Raw genomic sequence first — 18,707 nt, forward strand, 5'->3', positions numbered from 1 at the left:
CATTTTACACGTAAGGTCACTGAGGCCCAGAGAAGTGCCTCGCCCAAGCTCACACGGCAGCAGCCAAGCGGTGGAGCCGAGATTAGAACCCAGGTCCTCCTACCTCCACAGGCCCACGCTCTGTCCACGAGGCTTCCTTCCCTCCCTCTTCTCATTTTGATCCCCGCTTTGGCAGCCCTCCCCCATCAGGCTATACTCGGAGGAGATAACACCCCCTTTCCGGCAGTGCTCCATCTCTCCGGCCGGAGGGCAGAGACCACGGCTCCGGACCCGCTCCCGTTCCTATCCCGCCGGTGTCCCGATAAGCACGTGGGCCTCCGGCCCAGGAGGCTATAACTGCCCCCCAACAGTTTTGTTCAACTTACATTTTTTGTTTTAAACGAGGTGCGTCTCGCTCCGCCGGGCTTGGGTTTTTCGGGCCAGCTGCGAGGCGCTGGGCAGAGGGCGGAGGGCGGAGAGGGCGGAAGGCTCCGGAGCGCGTTCTTCTGGCTATGAGGGGGTGCGGGGAGGGTTGAGGGGACAAACGAGTGCTATAAGGTGGATGTGGAGGAGAGGTACGGGGGAAGCGCAGGGTGCTAGAATGGGCGGGTGGGACCCAAGAATGCTTCTTCCAGGACAGAGGGATAAATGATACTCCTAATTCATCTGTCTATATTAATGTCTGTCTCCCCCTCTAGATTGTCCACTCATCATGGGGAGGGAATATGTCTATCAACTCCTGTATCATACTCTCCCAAGCGCTCAATAGATACCACTGATTGATCGATTAAAGCACTGAATCGCCCCCTCCTACCTCACTTAGTGGCTAAAGCGCCGGCCTGGGAGTCAGAAGGACCTGGGTTCTAATTCTGGCTCCGCCACATGTCTGCTGCTATGGCTAAGTCACTTCACTTCTCTGGGCCTCAGTTACCTCATTTGGAAAATGGAGATTAAGACCGTGAGGTCCGTGTGGGACAGGGACCGTGTCCATCCTGATTAGCTTGTATCTACCCCGGTGCTTAGAACGGTGCTTGGAACATAGTAAGCACTTAACCGGTACCATAATTATTATTATTAACCCAGCCCACACACTTCACTCCTCTAATGCTAACCTATTACTATGAATTAATAACTATCTTATTAGTGATGTGTACATATCTATAATTCTATTTATTTTGATACTATTGATGCCTGTCTAATGGTTTTGTTGTCTTTCTCCTCCTCCCTTGGAGACTGTGAGCCCGTGGTTGGGTAGTGATCATCTCTATCCGTTACCGAATTGTACTTTCCGAGCGCTTAGTACAATGCTCTGCACACAGTAAGCGCTCAATAAATACGACTGAATGAATGAATAGCCTTCTCACTGTACCCGATATCGCTTATCTCGATGCCAATTTCTCGCCCACATCTTGCCTCTGGCGTGGAACGCCCTCCTTTCTCATATCCGACAAACCATCACTCTCCCTGCTTCAAAGCCTTATTGAAGACACATCTCCTCCAAGAAGCCTTCCCTGACTAAGCCCTCCATTCCTCTTCTCCCATTCCCTTCTGCGTCGCCCTGATTTGCTCCCTTCATTCATGCCCCCTCCCAGCCCCGCAGCACTTCTGATCATAACTGTCATTTATTTCTTTAGATTAATGTCTGTTTCCCCCTCTAGACCGTGAGCTCATCGTGGGCAGGAAATGTGTCCGTTATATTGTTCTATTGGACTCTCCCAAGCACTTAGTACAGCGCTCTGCACACGGTAAGCACTCAATAAATACGATTGACTGACTGAATCCGGCTGCCAGGCTCCGGAAGAACATTCCCGCGTCGGTGGAGTTGAACAAACCACCCAGATTAGCCGCGTCTCAGCTTCGGCCTTATATTGGGTGGGGGACCCCCCCCCCCTTTTTTTACCACCAGGGTGGGTGTTTTTAAACCCGAAGTTAATTACTTTGGTAATTTCATGCGGTATGCATAATGCATCTGCTGTTATCTCAGCTGTAATTGGAGGCAGGTATGCAAATGCTTTCAAAAGTACCCCCGGTTCACCTAACTGCGCTAGCTGTCTGGCGGTGGGATCGCCGGACTTCAGAGGAGGCAGCGCGTTTTAAAAGTAAAACTTTAAAATGGTGCCTAGGGAGGTTAATTATGTTGATAACAGCAGCTGATATTAAACCGTTCCGGGCCGCGCGCGAATAGGGGATGAAAGGAGACACATGCAATTTTGATTTTTTTCCCCCTCGTCAGCTACCTGCATATGAAACTGGAATTCGTGGCCCTATCTGACTTTCAGAAATCTGGCAACACATTCATTTTTAAATTTTTTTAGGAAGAAGGGTATCGGCAGCTGAACACCAGCGGAGGGGAGGGGGCGAAGGCCTGACTTAGGGGGAGAGAGTAGAGCGGAGACAGGTGGCTTGGGGAATCAATCAATCGGTCATATTTATTGAGCACTTACTGCGTGCAGAGCACTGTATTAAGCCAGTCAGTTGATTGTATTCATTGAATGCTTACTGTGTGCAGAGCACTGTACTAAGCTAGTCAGTCAATCGTATTTACTGAGCGCTTACGGTGTGCAGAGCACTGTACTAAGCCAGTCAGTCAGTTGTATTTATTGACGCTTACTGTGTGCAGAGCACTGAACTACGTGCTTGGGGGAATACGATACTACATTAAACAGACACATTCCCCACCCACAACGACTTTACAGTCTAGAGGGGGAGAAAGACATTAATATAAATAAAAAATAAATTACAGATAGGTACATACTAAGCTCTTGAGCGAGTACAGTATAACAGGGTTGGAAGATATGTTCCCTGTCCACAAGGAACTTACAGTAGAGTAGGGTTGTGTGTTTTCAATCGATCAATTGTATTTATTGAGCACTTTCTGAGTGCAGAACACTGTTCTAAGCACTTGAGAGAGTACAATATAACAGCGTTGGTAGACAAGTTCCCTGTGTGTTTTGTGATGAAATAATAATAATTATAACAGTGGCATTTGTTAAGTGCTTACTATGTGACAAGCACTGTTCTAATCACCGGGGGTAGATACGAAGTAATCAGGTTGGATACAGTCTCTGTCCCGCATGGGGCTCCCAGTCTTCACCTCCATTTTACAGATGAGGCAACTGAGGCCCAGAGAAGTGAAGTGACTTGCACAGGTTCAGACAGGAGACATGTGGAGGAGGTGGGATTAGAACCCAGGTCCTCTGACTCCCAAGGGAGGTGAGGTGCAAGGAAGGGATGAAATAATTAGAAACTGCTCAGGGGAACAGTAGGGCTGCAGGCCCAGAGGTTCGCTAGGAGAGCTTTTTTTTTTTTCTTTTTATGGTATTTTTCAAGTGGTTAGTATGTATCAAGCACTGTTTTAAGCACAGGGGTAGATACAAGATCATCAGGTTGGATTCGGTCCCTCTTCCACATATTGCTCATAGTCAAAGTCAGAGGAAGGAGGATTTAATCCCCATTTTACGGATGAGGGAACTGAGGTACAGAGAAGTGAAGTGATGTGTCCCAGGTCACACAGCAGCAGGGAAAAGGCAGAGCCGGAATTAGAACCCGGGTCTTCCGACTCCCAGGCCCCTTCTCCACTCACTAGGCTAGGTCGCTTCCCTGCGGCACCCCGGGCCAGACGTCCAGCTGGGGGAGGGAAGACAAGGGAGCCGTCAATGCTGAGAAAGAGTCAATCAACCAATTGATCGTATTTACTGAGCATTTACTGTGTGCAGAGCACTGAACTAAGCGCTTGGGAGAGTACAATAGAATAGAGTTGCCCACAACAAACTCACAGTCTGGAGAGGGAGAAAGCCAGAGATGAAAGTCTGGAGGAGGAATGGAGGAGGAAAAGGAGAGGAGGAGGAGGAAGAGGAACTGAGGAAAAGGAGGAAGAAAAGGAAAAGGAGGAGGAGAAGGAAAGGAAAAGGAGGAGAAGGAGGAACAGGTGAAGGAAAAGGAGGAAAAAGAAGAAGAGGAGGAGGAAGGGGGGCTGGAGGAGGAGAGGGGTGGGTGTGGGGGGAAGGTTCTGAGCAGTAATCATTAGCTCCAACTGTCCCCATCCCTCACCAGGCCTGGGCAGCAGCTCCGAGGCCCGTCCCCGCCGGGCTGCATCTGCCTTTCTAATAAATAACGGTAAATAGCCGATCCGCAGGGCATCTTTCACGCCGGGGGCTAATAACACGGCTATTAATGCCCTCGCAGGCGGAGCCGCGCTGAATGATGGTGCGGGGTCTGTCGCAACCATAAATCTCCCCCCACACACACCCCCGCCCTCCACGGGAAGGTGTCATTTTCCAGCTTGGTTATGAATTGGGGGTTCTCCCTGCCCAGCCTCAGCACAGCGGCCAAGGCCCCTCGGGGGGCCGATCAGAGATGGAAGGTCACCACTGCCTCTCTCCCTTCCTCCCTCCCTCCCTCTCCATTCCCCCAACCGAAGCTCGGTCCATGATTCCCCACGTCCTCAGGAACCTCCAGCCGTTGCCCATCCTCCTCCTCGTCAAACAGAAACTCCTCACCAGCGGCTTGAAAGCGGTCGATCCCCTCGCTCCTTCCTACTTCACCTGGCTCATCTCCTACTCCAACCCAGCCCGCGCACTTCGCTCCTCTAATGCCAACCTTCTCACCGTATCTCCATCTCAACTATCTCACCGCTGACCTCTCGCCCACGTCCCGCCTGTGGCCTGGAACGCCCTCCCTCTTCATATCCAGCGGACGATGACCCTCACCACCTTCGAAGCCTCATTTCAGGCCCATCTCCTCCAAGAGGCCTTCCCTGACTAAGCCCTCATTTCCTCTCCTCCCTCTCCCTTCTGCGTCACCACTGCATTTGGATTTGCTCCCTTTTATTCACCTCTCCCTCAGCTCCGCAGCATTTATATGGTTATCTGTAATCGATTTATTTATATTAATATCTATCTTCCCCTCAAGATTGAGCTCGTTGTGGGCAGGGAACGTGTCTGCCAACTCCGTTGTAGTGTACTCTCCCAAGGGCTTAGTAAAGTGCTCTGCACACAGTAAGCACTCAATTAATTTATTTATTCATTCATTCAGTCATATTTACTGAGTGCTTACTGTGTGCTGAGCACTGCACTAAGTGCTTGGGAGGGTACAAATGGATAGAGCATGGGCCTGGGAGTCAGAAGGACCTGGGTTCTAATCCCGGCTCCGCCACTTGTCTGCCGTGTGACCTTGGGCAAATCACTTCTCTGCGCCTCAGTTATCTCATCTGTAATATGGAGATTAAGAATATGAGCCCCATGTAGGACAGGGACAGTGTCCACCCTGATTAGCTTGTAGTACCCCAGTGCTTAGAACAGTGCTTGGCACCTGGTAAGCGTTTAACAAGTACCACTATTATTATCATCATTGATTGAGAAGGGCCGCAACCCCCAGCGAGACCAGAAGGCAGCTCTCCCTCCCCTCTTCCACCCCACAGCGTGATCCCGGGTCTCCCCAACTCTGGGTCTCTCCTAGCCCCTGACCCAGCACCCCAAATCCTCTTCCCCTCCTCCCCCATTTACTCATCCAGTCCAGCAGCAGCAGCAGGACCCCGGGGAGGGCTCGATTCGGGCATGGAGTGCGGGGTCAGGGGACGACAGGGAGCCAGGGGTGCACATAACGCCGGGGTACATGTGTCTTTGTGGGCTTGTGGCAGAGTGGGTGTGTGCGGTAATGGTAATAATAGTAATTATGGTATTTGTTAAGTGCTTACTGTGTGCCAGGCACTGTATTAAGCACTGGGATGGATACAAAGAAATCGGGTTGAAGGCAGTCCCTGTTCCACCTGGGGCTCACGATCTCAGTCCCCATTTTACAGATGAGGCCACTGAGGCACAGAGAAGTGACGTGACTTTCCCGGTGGGGTGGGCCTAGCTCCAGTGGCCATCAGCCCCCTGGCAGCTTTCGCCACCACGCAGCAAGCGCCCGAGGGCCCTGGGCCAACGCCCGCGCCCCCCAACCCGAGCCCGCGCCGGCCCCTTGCCCAAGCTCGCCTCCAACCTTGCTGACCAGTCTCTGTGTCCCGGGTTGTGGGCCTCACCGAGAGCCAGAGAGTCACCCCCGGGCTCCCACCCACTCTGACCCCCCGCTTGGCCCTCCTTGCCTTGTTCCCACTTCCCCTGGCCCCGAGCCATTGGGAGAGAAACCCAGGTTGGGCAGGGAGGTCATGGGTTCTAATCCTGGATCCACCCCTTGTCAGCTGTGTGAACTCGGGCAGGTCACTTCACTTCTCTGGGCCTCAGTTCCCTCACCTGTAAAATGGGGATTGAGACTGTGAGTCCCACATGGGACAGGGACTGTTTCCAACCTGATTTGCTTGTATCCACTCCAGCGCTCAGTAGAGGGCCTAGTACATAGTAAGCATTTAACAAATACTATAATTTGAATTATGATTACTGTCCAAGGAGAGGAGGAGAAGGTGGAGAAGGAGGAGGATGGGGGAGAATGTGCCCGGGCCGCGGCCTTACCTTTCCGCGGGCTCGATGCCCCGGCACGGGCGACCCCGGCCGAGCGTGGAGTTCGGTCCGGCTCGCGGTGGGTGCCGAGCTGGAGGCCTGGAGGAGGCCGCTTGCTCCCCGGGCCTGCTCTGGGCCAGGCCTGGCCCGGCCCTGTCCGGTCCGGTTCTATCCGCCGGGGCTGCCGGCACCCACGTGGAACTTCTGGGTCGGCAGGAGACGACCGGGTGGCAGGGTGGGCCGGGGGAGGTGGGAGAAGGGGTCTCGCCCCCCTGGCCAGTCGGAGCGGGGACCCCCAATCGCCCGGCCTCTCTCACCCTGGTGGCGCCCGGGCTCGCTCAGAAGGGGCTGGCGGCTCGGGGCGGAGGCATCCTCCTCCTCCTTTGTGGCTCCCAGGGGGCCGGGGGCATTTGTAAATCCATCCTCGGGGAGGGGAGCAGGTAGTGGCCTGGGAAAGGAGCCGGGGTCGGGGCTGGAGCTGGATCTGAGGCGGGGGCTGAACCCCTCAGCCCCAAAGAGCCTCTGCGTTGTCTCCACGCGCTCCTTGCCCCGTTCCCGCCGCTCATTCCCTCGGGCCTCGCTCCCCGCCCATCCCCACAGCCCAGGACCCGAAGGCCACTTGGGACTTGGGCTGGGCTGTCAAACTCTTTCTTCGTAATCTTCCCCACCACCCTCCCACCTCGATCGCCCACCGCCCTCCAAAAAGCTTATGCGTATTTTTTTCCTCTTTCTTCCCCAAGTTTTTTTTTTTTAATCCCTTTAAAGTCACTTGGCAGGAGCAGATCGGTGCAGAGAGCGTTCTTGCATGACAGAGCTGAGAGAGAGAGAGAGAGAAAGAGAGGGAGAGAGCTCAGCTCACCGAAGAATCTGTATTCATGCCACTCAGGATGTGTCTCCGGGGAGAAGGAGGTGGGCCATTACCCAGCTGTGGAGTTCAGATGTTAACCTCAGTGGCTCTGACCCATTTGACATGTGATGCTAAGCTGCCAAGGCTCCTTAGACCCCGTTTTGGAGAGCGCCTTTGCGGAGGTCTGGGTTGGGCCTGTAGCCGGCTCAGGGACGTCTGTTCACAGTGAGGACATCCTCCGAAGGAAGGCTGGAGTAGACGCCCCTCGACTCTCCTCCCGGGAGCATGGTACAAGACTTCCGATCTTCCTTCATCTGAAAAGTAATTCAACAGAAACCATTAAGCCCAGAGATCTCCTCCCGGGAAAGCAGCACGGCCAAGTGGATAGAGCACAGGCCTGGGAGTCAGAAAGTCGTGGGTTCTAATCCCGGACCTGCCACTTGTCTGCTCTGTGACTTTGGGCAGGTCACTTCACTTCTCTGGGCCTCAGTTCCCTTACCTGTAAAATGAGGATTGAGACTGTGAGCCCCACATGGGACGGGGACCGGGTCCAACTCGGTTTGCTCCTATCCACCCCAGAGCTTAGTAGAGTGCCTGACACATAGTAAGCGTTTAACAAATGCCATCATCATTATTATTATTAGCCTCCCCCTTGCCCCCACATTACATCTTCCGGGCCTCCCGGTGTGGGGGTGGCGAGGAGGCTGAGAATGGTTCCCATAAACCTGTTTTGAGAGTCCCCCTGAAGCATCTGTTGGTCAGCATCTGGTCTCCTACAGGACTTGGGTATTGGCTGCCGGACCCAGAAAGAGAACTAAAACAGACCTTTCAGGGACATGAGACGGAGCAAACTTTAACACCGTGAAGCAGCATGGCCTTATTGAGAAGAGCAAGGGTCTGGGAGTCAGAGGACTTGGGTTCTAATCCTGGATCCACCACTTGTCTGCTGTGTGACCTTGGGCAAGTCACTTAATTTGTCTATGCCTTTTACCTCATCTGTAAAATGGAGATTAAAACTTGTGGGACATAGACTATCCATGCTATCCTCAAGCTCTCATAATATCCCGACTGGATTATTGTGTCAGCCTCCTTTCGGATCTCCCTTCCTCCTGTCTCTCCCCACTCCAGTCTATTCTTCATTCCGTTGCCCGGATCATCTTCCTACAGAAACGCTCTGGGCATGTCACTCCCCTCCTCAAAAACCTCCAGTGGCTGCCTATCAACCTTCGCATGAAACAAAAACTCCTCTCTTGGCTTCAAAGCTTTCCATCACCTGGCCCCCTCCTACCTCACCTCCCTTCTGTCTCTTTCTACTGCCCACCCCCTACACTCCGCTGCTCTGCCGCTCACCTCCTCACCGTCCCCTGTTCACGCCTATCCTGCCGTCGACCTCTGGCCCACGTCCTTCCGCTGTCCCGGAATGCCCTCCCTCCTCACATCGGCCAAACTAACTCTCTTCCCTTCTTCAAAGCGCTACTGAGAGCTCACCTCCTCCAGGAGGCCTTCCCAGACTGAGCCCCCTTTTCTCTCTGCTCCCACTCCTCCCCCCTCCTCTGCTCTTCCCCCTTCCCCTCCCCTCAGCACTGTGCTCATTTGTATACATTATTTTTTTACACTATTTTGTTAATAAGATGTATATCTCCTTGATTCTACCTATCTTGATGATGTTGTCTTGTTTTTGTTTTGTTCTGTTTTGCTTTGCTGTCCGTCTTCCCCGTTAAGACCGTGAGCCTGTCTTTGGGCAGGGATTGTCTCTATCTGTTGCCGAATTGTACATTCCAAGCGCTTAGTACAGTGCTCTGCATGTAGTAAATGCTCAATAAATACTATTGAATGAATGAATGAATGAATCCATCCCAGTAAGTGCTTAACAAATGCCATTAGAAAAAAGTGAGGAAAAACCCTTGACATTAAAGAGAGATAACAGTTATCTTTTATCAGCCCTTACTAAGATATTCATTAGGGTTTAAGTTTTACAATTATTATTATTATTAATATTAATGATGGTGTTAGTTAAGCACTTTACTATGCGCCAAGCACTGGGATAGATATAAGTTAGTTGGACCCGATCTACTCCCTGTCTCTCATGGCCCTCATAGTAGTATAAGAGGGAGGGAGGGAGAAAATGAATTGAATCCCTATTTTACAGATGAGGACACTCAGGATTAGAGAAGTCAAGCGCTTGCCCAGGGTCACACAACAGGCAAGTGGTGGAACCAGGATTAGAAATCAGGTTTTCTGATTCCCAGACCCGTGCTCTCTCAACTGCGCCACGCATTAGAATGCAAATTCCTTGTGGACAGGAAAAATCTGTTGTTCTTCCCGAGTGCTTATTCAGTTCATTGCATTTAGTAAGTGCTCAATATATTCCATTCGTTTCACCAGGTGTCTGTGAAATGTCACTAATAGCATTAGTATCAGGGGTTGTGAAGTCATGACCTAGAGGCAGACTCAGCAGGTAGTGGTTCTAATCCGGGCTCCGCCACTTGTCTGCTGTGTGACCTTGGGCAAATCACTTCACTTCTCTGAGCCTCAGTGACCTCATCTATAAAATGGGGATGGAGACTGGGAGCCCCATGTGGGACAGGGACTGCATCCAACCCAATTTTCTGGTACCCACCCCAGCGCCCATTACAGTGCCTGGAACAGAGTAAGTGCTTAACGAATTTCATAATAAGAATAATTATTATTATTTCTGGGTCTCTTTGTGGAGCTTACAGTGCTGAAGAAACATGATCCATTTCATTCATAGGATAGGAAGGAGTCGGGGTCAGGGATTATTCTCCTCAATTGATATCTGGGGAAATCAAGTCCTAATAATAACAATTAGTATTATTATGGTATTTGTAAAGCACTTACTGCGTGTAAAACACAGAACTAAGCACTAGGACAGATACGAGTTAATCAGAGCAGACAAAGTAACTGTCCCACAAGGGGCTCACAATCTGAACAGGAGGGAGAACAGGTATTTAATTCCCATTTTAAAGATGAGGTAACTGAGGCATAGGGAAGTGAGGCGACTTGCCCAAGGTCACACAGCAAGCAAATGGCAGAGTCAGAATTAGAAATCATGACCTTCTGACTGCCAGGCTCATGCTTTTTCTATTAGGCAACGCTGCTTCTTTAGAGCTAGCCACAGAGCCAGGAACTAACTTGGGGCCTGTCATTTGGGGAGACTGAGACTACGACGCAGTCTCCGATCTGATGCCCAGCCCCACCATGCCCACCATCAGTTCCCAGTTCCAGTATTCCCAGCGGTGGAAGGAAGGTGAGATGGAAAGGAGATAGGCTCATTCCCGGCATCTCCTGGTCCCATCAGTGGCCAAATAAATCAGAAGAGTGAAAGGATTCAACGGGGATGCAGTCAATATTCCCAGAGTAAACCAATGCCAACCGAGTTTCCGGAAGGGTAGGATGGGTGAGCCCAAGGGAGATAGGTGGACCTTCAGGTTTAATGAAAGGTTGGGCTTGAATCCCAGTCTTCCCCCTTTCAGTCATTGGCTCAGCTGTATTTACTGAGCACTTACTATGTGCAAAGGACTGCACTATGCGCTTGTGAGAGTACAGTCTAATAATAAACGCTTAATACAGTGCTCTGCACACAGTAAGGGCTCAATAAATACGATTGAATGAATGAATGAAGAGATACATTCCCTGCCCAGACCGAGTTTACGGTCTCCCCCTCCATCCCCAGGCTACCATCCCTCTAGACTCCGGAGTCCCGGATTCCATCCAAGGGGTCATGCCGCGGTCCAGGTACTGATCCGGACCCTCCCGACAGACCCTGGGTTTCCATGCAAGAGCTCGGGCGGCGTGTACGCGGACTCTCCCCAAATCTAAAGCAACAGCAACAACAAAAAACCACACAACAAAATCGGCCCTCATTAGAGTGGTGTATTTCCCGGCCCTGTGGTTCCTGTGGTGTCAGCGTTTCCCCTGCAGGAGCCCCTCCCTGGACGAGGTTCCCGTTACACATCGGAGAAGGTTTGCTCTGGTTGGAAATCTGAGCTAGGAGGACTCAGCTGCTCAAGGGTGTTTCTCCTCAGGGGCGGGCGCCTTAAAAATTGTTCATTTCTGTTCAGGAGAAGGACGGGAAAGCTGATGATGCAGGGTTTTTATTGAGGACGGGGTCAGTGGCCACTGTCCAGGAGAGGAAAGCAGACACGGCCTCCACCTGCCGAACTCACGATCGGTGATCAACGGGCAACTCTGAAAGAGCATGGGCTTGGGAGTCTGAGTCCTGGGTTCTAATCCCAGCTCTGCTACCTGTCTGCTGTGTGGCCCTGGTCAAGTCACTTCACTTCTCTGTGCTTCAGTTACCTCATAAGTAAAACGGAATTAAATCCTACTCCCTCCGATTTAGATCGTGAGCCCTATGTGGGACGGGGAATGCATCTGACGGCTTAGAACAGTGCTTGACGCATAGTGAGGGCTTACCAGATGCCATAAAAATTGAGGGGTTACAATGGGGGAGGGGAGAGGGAGTTTCCGGGGGTCCAGGGCCAAGCTGGCCAGGCCTCGGCTCATCTGCGTTGTACTGAAGGCTCTCGGGACAAGCTTCCGAGAAAGAGAGAGCCTTGAGTGGGGACTGGAAGAAGAGGAGGGGCAAAGGGGACTTAATAAAGTTTGTTTGAAAGCCACTCTTCTCAGCTCAACTCAGGGAAGCAATGGCCTAGTGGAAAGAGCACAGGGCTGGGAGTCAGAGGACCTGGGTTCTAATTCCAGCCTTGCCACTTGCCTTCTGGCTGACCTTGCGGCAAGTCACTTCACTTCCCCTTGTTTCAGTTTCCTCAACTGTATAATGGGGATTTAATACCTGCTCTCCCTCCTACTTAGACTGTGAGTCCCTGTATCTTCCCCAGTGCTTAGAACAGGGCTTGATACATAGTAAGCGCTTAAAAAATGCCATTAAAAAAAAATGCTCACCCTAGAAAGAAAAAAAAAAATCCCCACCTTGTCCCTGATGATATGGGCGGGGAATGTGTCTGCTAATTCTGTTCTATTGTACTTTCCCAAGTGCTTAGTACAGGGCTTAGTGCTTAGTGAGTGCTCAATAAATACCATTGATTGATTGCTTGATCAAAGTACCTGAGAGACCAGAGATGGGGGAAGGCGAGTCACTTTTGTGGCTCCTTAGTGGCAAAGTGGTTGGGGTTGTCCCTGCCCGAGAACGGGTGAGGAGCAGCCATGCACCCCCCCACCCCCGCCGCAGAAATGGCTGTCTGTCAGAGACGCTGAGGAGGAGGACGGGAGCCCTGGGGGAGCCTGTGGGCGCGTCAAGAATGAAAGACGTGGCGCGCTGCGAGCCATTATAGCCATTACCGCCAGCGCAATTTCATCCAATTATAAATTGTAATTTCACCACGTAAATTAGAGATGAAAAAGGGCCGGCGAGGTCATCCGTCTCCCTGGCCAAGGCGTCCACGTGGCCGCGGGAGGCCGTTCTGGCTTCAGGCGTCACTTTGGCGCTTTAACAGGGGAGCGGAGAGGGGGATTTTTGTATTTCGAGGGGGTGGCCGGGGTTCAGGCACCCAGGCCAGCCCTTCCTACGGCAGGACAGGGGCCCGAGAGGAGGGCCCACCCTGGTTTTGAAGTTATGGATCCGGTCGGCTGCCTCTTCACTGACCGAGTAAGATGACGATGGAGGCAGTTTTCTGGGCCCCAAACCCGCTTGGTTCTTTACCCTCCACTTCACTTTCCCTATGGAGACCTGACTTCTGTCCCACCCCCCGAAACGGTAGGACCACTGATTCGTCTTTCCTCATTTTGCTCCCCATTCCCTGCGCTGCACTCCAACTAAGCCTCTCTGCCGGCCCCTTCATCCAGGTGCCCCCGTCTCAGCCCCGCACCGTCCCCTGGGTTGCGCCGTGGACTCGGAATTCCCTCTCCCTCCAGCCTCCCTGCCCTCCCCTCTGCCCCACACCGGTTTTCCTCCAGGGGCCGGAAGTGTCCAGATGTCAGTCTTCAGGGTTCCCCTCATCCCTCACTAGGAGTTTCCATTAGTCGACGGCCCAGTGAGCAGAAGAAGGGTGAAGAGAGGGGAGGGGAGGCCGAGATTGTCATTCTAACCTAATCAGTGCTCTCCTTAGTTAAGTGCCTCCCCGCACCTTTCCGTCAGCTCAATAAACAGAAACTGTGGGGTCAGAGAGGGGGACGCTGAGTTAGCCGCCCCCCTTAACCTCTTCCCTCCCCTCCTTCACCTCAAAGGACACCATTTTGACTCGGGACTAGGCAGTCTGCCTCCCCTTTGGCTAAGAAGCGGCATGGCCTATTTGATAGAGCAGGATCTAGCGGAGAAGGATCTGGGTTCTACTCCTGGTTCTACCACTTGTTGGCTGCTGAGTGACCACCTCGGACAAATCACTTGACTTCTCTGGGCCTCAGTTACCTCATCTGTAAAACTGGGGTTAAGACAGTGAGCCCCAAGTGGGACATGGATTGTGTCCAATCTGATTAGCTTGTATCTACCCTAGCACATAGTACAGTGCCTGGCACATAGTAAGCATTTAACAAATACCATAAAAAAAGATGAGTGGCCCGAGATTCCCATCCGCCCACTCGACTCAGTCGCTCAACACTCTACTCCTCAGTATGCCACCCACGACAGCCATCATAGTCACTGAAAATATTTATTCTTTAATTGATTTCTCTGAGCGGGCAATCCTCTAGCCTCGCTTGTATAATGCACATGTTTCTTCTTTTTTTTTTTTAAAGTCCGCCACCCAGCCATCTGCTTTAGAATTTAAAATCCTAGAGACCAGAGACTGTACCTACTCATCTTGCTTGGCTCAGCACCTCGCAAATCCAGGTGCTTGGTAAATGTTATTTGCGGATGATGATGTTTTTATTAAATCAAGTGGTCCCCGGTGGGCGAGTGAATGTCTGAGAATGTGATGGAATTGTAGCCCTTTAAAAAATACATCAAATTGGAAAACTGGGAAACACAAAAATGCATAAAATGGCCCTACTCCTCCAGGGTTATCCGGTCAGAGGGAAATGAGAAATGATGCTGCCCTCCAGGGATTCCAGTTAGCTCAGGCCCAAGAGAGCTTTGAACATCAGAATTATCCAGATAATTTACAACCCACTTCTTCCCCTTGGCTGTGTGCTTTAGCCCTCTTGCTCTACTTCATAACTTCACCGGTCCGTGCTTGGGCCATTCCTGTCATTCTAGCATAAATAACTCATTTATCACCCTCATCATCCCCATTTTGGGGGCGACTACCATTTGAGCACGGTCCCGAACTTAGCCCCGCTCGGAACTAGACGCTTCTTGCTCCGTGAGGCGCCTCTCTGATGGATCATTACCTCACCAATCGCATCTGAGCTCAGGCCCGGTAACTGAGCTAGGCCCCTGACTTGTGGCCCTGAGGGAAAAGCCTGCCTAATCACCGGGTTGGCATTCTTGGGCCTTCCCGTCTTTCAGCGATGGCCAGGGCCGGCTTCAGTCGATAAGCAAGAGAAACAGCCGCCTCAGGGCACTCCTTCAAGGGGGCATTTGCACTCTCCTCTAAGATCTCACGATGTCACGTCCCGCGTAACACACGTAACGTCGCATGTGTCAGGTGTCCAGGGAACACCACATGATGGGTAGTGAGGTGGAGGGGTGGAGGCGATTTTTTTTTCCTTCCTCAAGGCGGCCAAATGTCTAAAGACAGCCTTGGTGACGCTTCCTCTCAGTTTTCACACCATCTTCTGCCTAGGCTGTGCGTTCAGAATCGCCATTGGTTTCAGAAAAACGAATAAACTTGTTAGTTGGGAATACTCCTGAGTATGTTCCCTGCTAAATTTCATCCTTCTTTTCTTGGGGATGTGGTTCGTGGATATAATTAATGAGAGACATTTGTCTCTGCTGCTAGATATTTGCTTCACGGTTTTTTTTTTTAAAAACTTTTGCTTTTTCAATGATAAAAACCCACTCAGCCTACCATAAGAGAGCCCGAGTTTAGATCATTTTAAACAGGTCAGAGCTGTTGAGTGTTAAGGGACCTGGTGTTTGCTTTCATGTTGGAATTTCCTGGCTCAGGTTGGATTTCGTATCAGACCTTTAGAGATGTAAAAGGTCCTTTGTGACTCTGAAATTGGAGTTCATTTTGTGGCTGCTGAATTTTTTTTCCTGTTCCCACTCATGTCCCTTATTAAAAGCTTTCTTCCCCCCACCCCCATCGCAGCCCAGATCCAACTCGGGCCACCTCTCTCATGTCTGTCAATAGCAGATACTAAGCTCCTTCCCTCTGTGGACAAATGAATTAGGCCCTGCCAAAGCGGGAAGGGGATCGGGCACCACCATTTTCTTTTCCCGAGGAAATGTCCATCGCTAGGGAAGGAAGCCCATGTGGTGAACAGAGCAGTGGCCTGGGTCAAAAGTCCAGCTAGTCAGGGCAGGATGGCGAGAGCCTTGGGGTCGGGAGAACCGCCTCTTAGTCCTTGCTTTACCCCTGGCTAGCTGTATGACCTTGGGCAAGTCACTCAAATTCTCCGGGTCTCAGTTTCTTCTCTGTACACTGGGGAGAGTCAGGTTCTGTTGCTCACTCTAATAAATACGATCGAATGAATGAGTAAATAGCCTTGTGATGAAGGGGCCGCTTCCTTCTTCTCTTTTCTTAGTACCTCTAAACTGTAAGCTCGTTGTGGACAGGGAACATGTCTACCAACTCAATCGTACTGTTATGCTATACTCTCCCAAGCGCTTAGTACGATGCTCTGCACACAGTAAGTGCTCAATAAATACGACTGATTGCCTCAGGCCAACCCGGTTCCACTCCTGGAAGAGTGAGATGTATTGCTGTCATTCCCCATTCCCCATTGGAAGGTGCCCTGTCTTCTGCAGAACCGTCACACAGTTGCTGCACCCTAGACTGGAGGTTGCCGGGGGTGGGGAGTGGGGAGGGTGGGGGGCAGGGTGACCTTCCAGGATGATGGAACAGCTGATTTCCGGGGGGCTGGACCCCAGGAAAGTCACTAACCTTTCTGCAGAACACCCCACACCCCTATCTGAACTCAGCGAACTCTCTTTACCCAGGTAGACATCCCTCTGTGCTTCCCCTCACCCCTGCAGTCCAAATAAATGTATTTATATTAATGTCCATCTCCCCCTCTATTATTAATCGTATTTATTGAGCACTTACTGTGTGCAAAGCACTGTACTAAGTGCTTGGGAGAGTACAACATAACATCAAACAGATTCCCTGTCCACAACAAGCTCACGGTCTAGAGACGACTGTGAGTTCGTTGTGGGCAGGGAATGTGTCTGTTTGTTGCTGCATTGTACTCTCTGAAATTCTTAGTATGGTGCTTTGCACACAGTAAGCGCTCAATAAATATGAATGAATGAGTGAAATCCAGATCCCCGCCCCCCAACCCCCAAAGAAGAAGCAAGAGGGATTTCCCAGCATCCTCTCGGCACAGTCTCCCCCAAGAAAGCAATCCACTCTACGATCCTCTCTAATGTTCCTCCTGCCAAGAATTGCTCTGAGATGTTGGGATGCGGCCCAGTTTCCAGGGAGCGATTCCTCGGCCCTGGGAGCCACGGGCTCGATTAGTCTAGGGGTGTATCTTCCTTGATGCCTTACAGGGTGGAGGGTTGGTGGGGTTCCAGAGGGGGCAGGAGGGAGATGACGATGAGGGGAGGGTGCCCGGGTTCCTCTGCTTCAGGAGTTGGGGCAAAGTTTCCAAGGCTTTGTCCTTTCCTCCAGCTGTTCAGCCAGGCCTCCTCCAGCCTCCTCTTTCTCCTCTTTTTCCCTCTCTTCCTCCTCCTCCTCCGTCCCCTCCCCCACCGTCTTCAGAACAGTCGGAGCAGGAGCCGCAGAGTAAGGTGAGAAGAGGCGGAGGCGAGAGAGCACCGTTCAGGCAGTGTGAACCCAAGCAAGCAACTTGGCTAATTAAACATCTTCTAGAACAAAAACCAGATTTAAAAGGAGCTGATCTGGGGTGGTTGGGGGGGTGTGTGTGTGGAGAGAGAGTGTGTCTGTGTGTGTCCAAATGCACCTCTTTGTCTTGGTGTGGTTTCTGGAATCCATAGCACAGCTGAAATTTTTGTCTTTGCAGTCCACCCTCAGGGGAGACACATGAGGAATGTTTGAAACACTCTGCCTCCTACCTACGTAAGGGTCCAGTGTGGTATGTGTTGTGGGCATACATGTGTGTGTCTGTGTGGATGCATGTATGCATATATTTGTGTGAGTCTTTTTCAAGCCACCTGGTATATTTCCTAGCTCTCACCATCTCTCTGGGAATTGGCCTTTGTCAGAAGTCTTGAAATCCCATGAGGTAAACAAATCCCCTATCTTCTTTTCCCGTCCCTTTCTCTTTTGCTGATGTAGCTTTTCTTCTGAGAGAAGCAGCTATAAAGGTCTGTTTCCATTCTTGCACTGCAAAAGTCTAAGAGTCTCTCCCATGATTACTTCCCAGGCTCCGGGGGGGGGAGGGGGGGGGCGTGGAGTTGCAGTCCCTTTCTCTTGGTGCCCGATTTCCTCTTCGCTGAAGACGCAATTCGTAGGTCCCCTGGGGAAGGACCTTTGTGATGTTAACATTCGATCCTATTTATTGAGAACATATTACTACTATTAATAATAATTGTGGTATTTGTTAAGTGCTTTACTGTAGTAAGCGTTTGGGTGGAAACCGCAAATCGGGTTGGACATAGTCCCTGTCCCACGTGGGGCTCACAGTCTCAATGCCCATTTTCCAGATGAGGTCACTGAGGCCCAGAGAAGTGCAGTGACGTGCCCAAGGTCACACAGCAGACAAGGGGTGGGGCCAGGATTAGGACCCATGTCCTTCTGACTCCCAGGCCCGTACTCTATCCTCTACGCCATGCTCTTTACTGGGTGCAGAGCACTGTACGAAGTGCTTGGGGGGAGTACAATAGAGTAACAGAGTTTACAATCTAGAGGGGTTGAGTTCTTAATCTGAGTTATGCGCTCAACCCAGAGGAAATGGAGGAGCAGATCTGTACTTTTCTTAATGGTGTCTGTTAAACACTTACTATATGCCAAGCCTTGCACAGGGGTAGACACAAGCAAATCAAGTTGGACCCGATCCCTGTCCCACGTGGGACTCACAGTCTCAACCCCCATTTACAGATGAGGTACCTGAGGCCCAGAGAAGTTTAGTAACTCGCCCAAGGTCACATACAGCAGACAAGTGGTGGAGTCAGGATTAGAACCCAGTTCCTTCTGACTCCCAGGCCCATGCCCTATTGACAAATCACCTCCTCCAAGAGGCGTTCCCAGACTGAGCTCCTCTTCCCCCTCTACTCCCTCTGCCATCCCCCCTTTACCTCTCTGCAGCTAAAGCCTCATTTTCCCCTTTTCCCTCTGCTCCTCCACCTCTCCCTTCCCATCCCCACAGCACTGTACCCGTCCGCTCAACTGTATATATTTTCGTTACCCTATTTATTTTGTTAATGAATTGTACATCGCCTTGATTCTATTTAGTTGCCA

The 18,707-nt window shown here is 51.3% G+C and overlaps 1 protein-coding gene and 1 long non-coding RNA gene across 2 annotated transcripts in view; one reads left to right on the forward strand and one right to left on the reverse strand.

The window, feature by feature from the left end:
• Positions 1 to 18,707, forward strand: part of MACROD1 (mono-ADP ribosylhydrolase 1) — a gene marked incomplete at its 5' end in the record, with an annotated part of 291,267 nt that overhangs the window by 78,011 nt on the left and 194,549 nt on the right. The window lies entirely within an intron of this gene.
• On the reverse strand, positions 350 to 7,590 carry LOC114810118. The gene is made up of 3 exons (XR_005659836.1): positions 7,338 to 7,590; positions 6,429 to 7,230; positions 350 to 489 (listed from the first exon to the last, which is right to left on the reverse strand). It is a non-coding gene; the product is annotated as an uncharacterized LOC114810118 (long non-coding RNA).

The sequence above is a fragment of the Ornithorhynchus anatinus genome, chromosome 3, assembly GCF_004115215.2.
Source record: "Ornithorhynchus anatinus isolate Pmale09 chromosome 3, mOrnAna1.pri.v4, whole genome shotgun sequence".
In the NCBI taxonomy this organism is placed as follows: Eukaryota; Metazoa; Chordata; class Mammalia; order Monotremata; family Ornithorhynchidae; genus Ornithorhynchus; species Ornithorhynchus anatinus.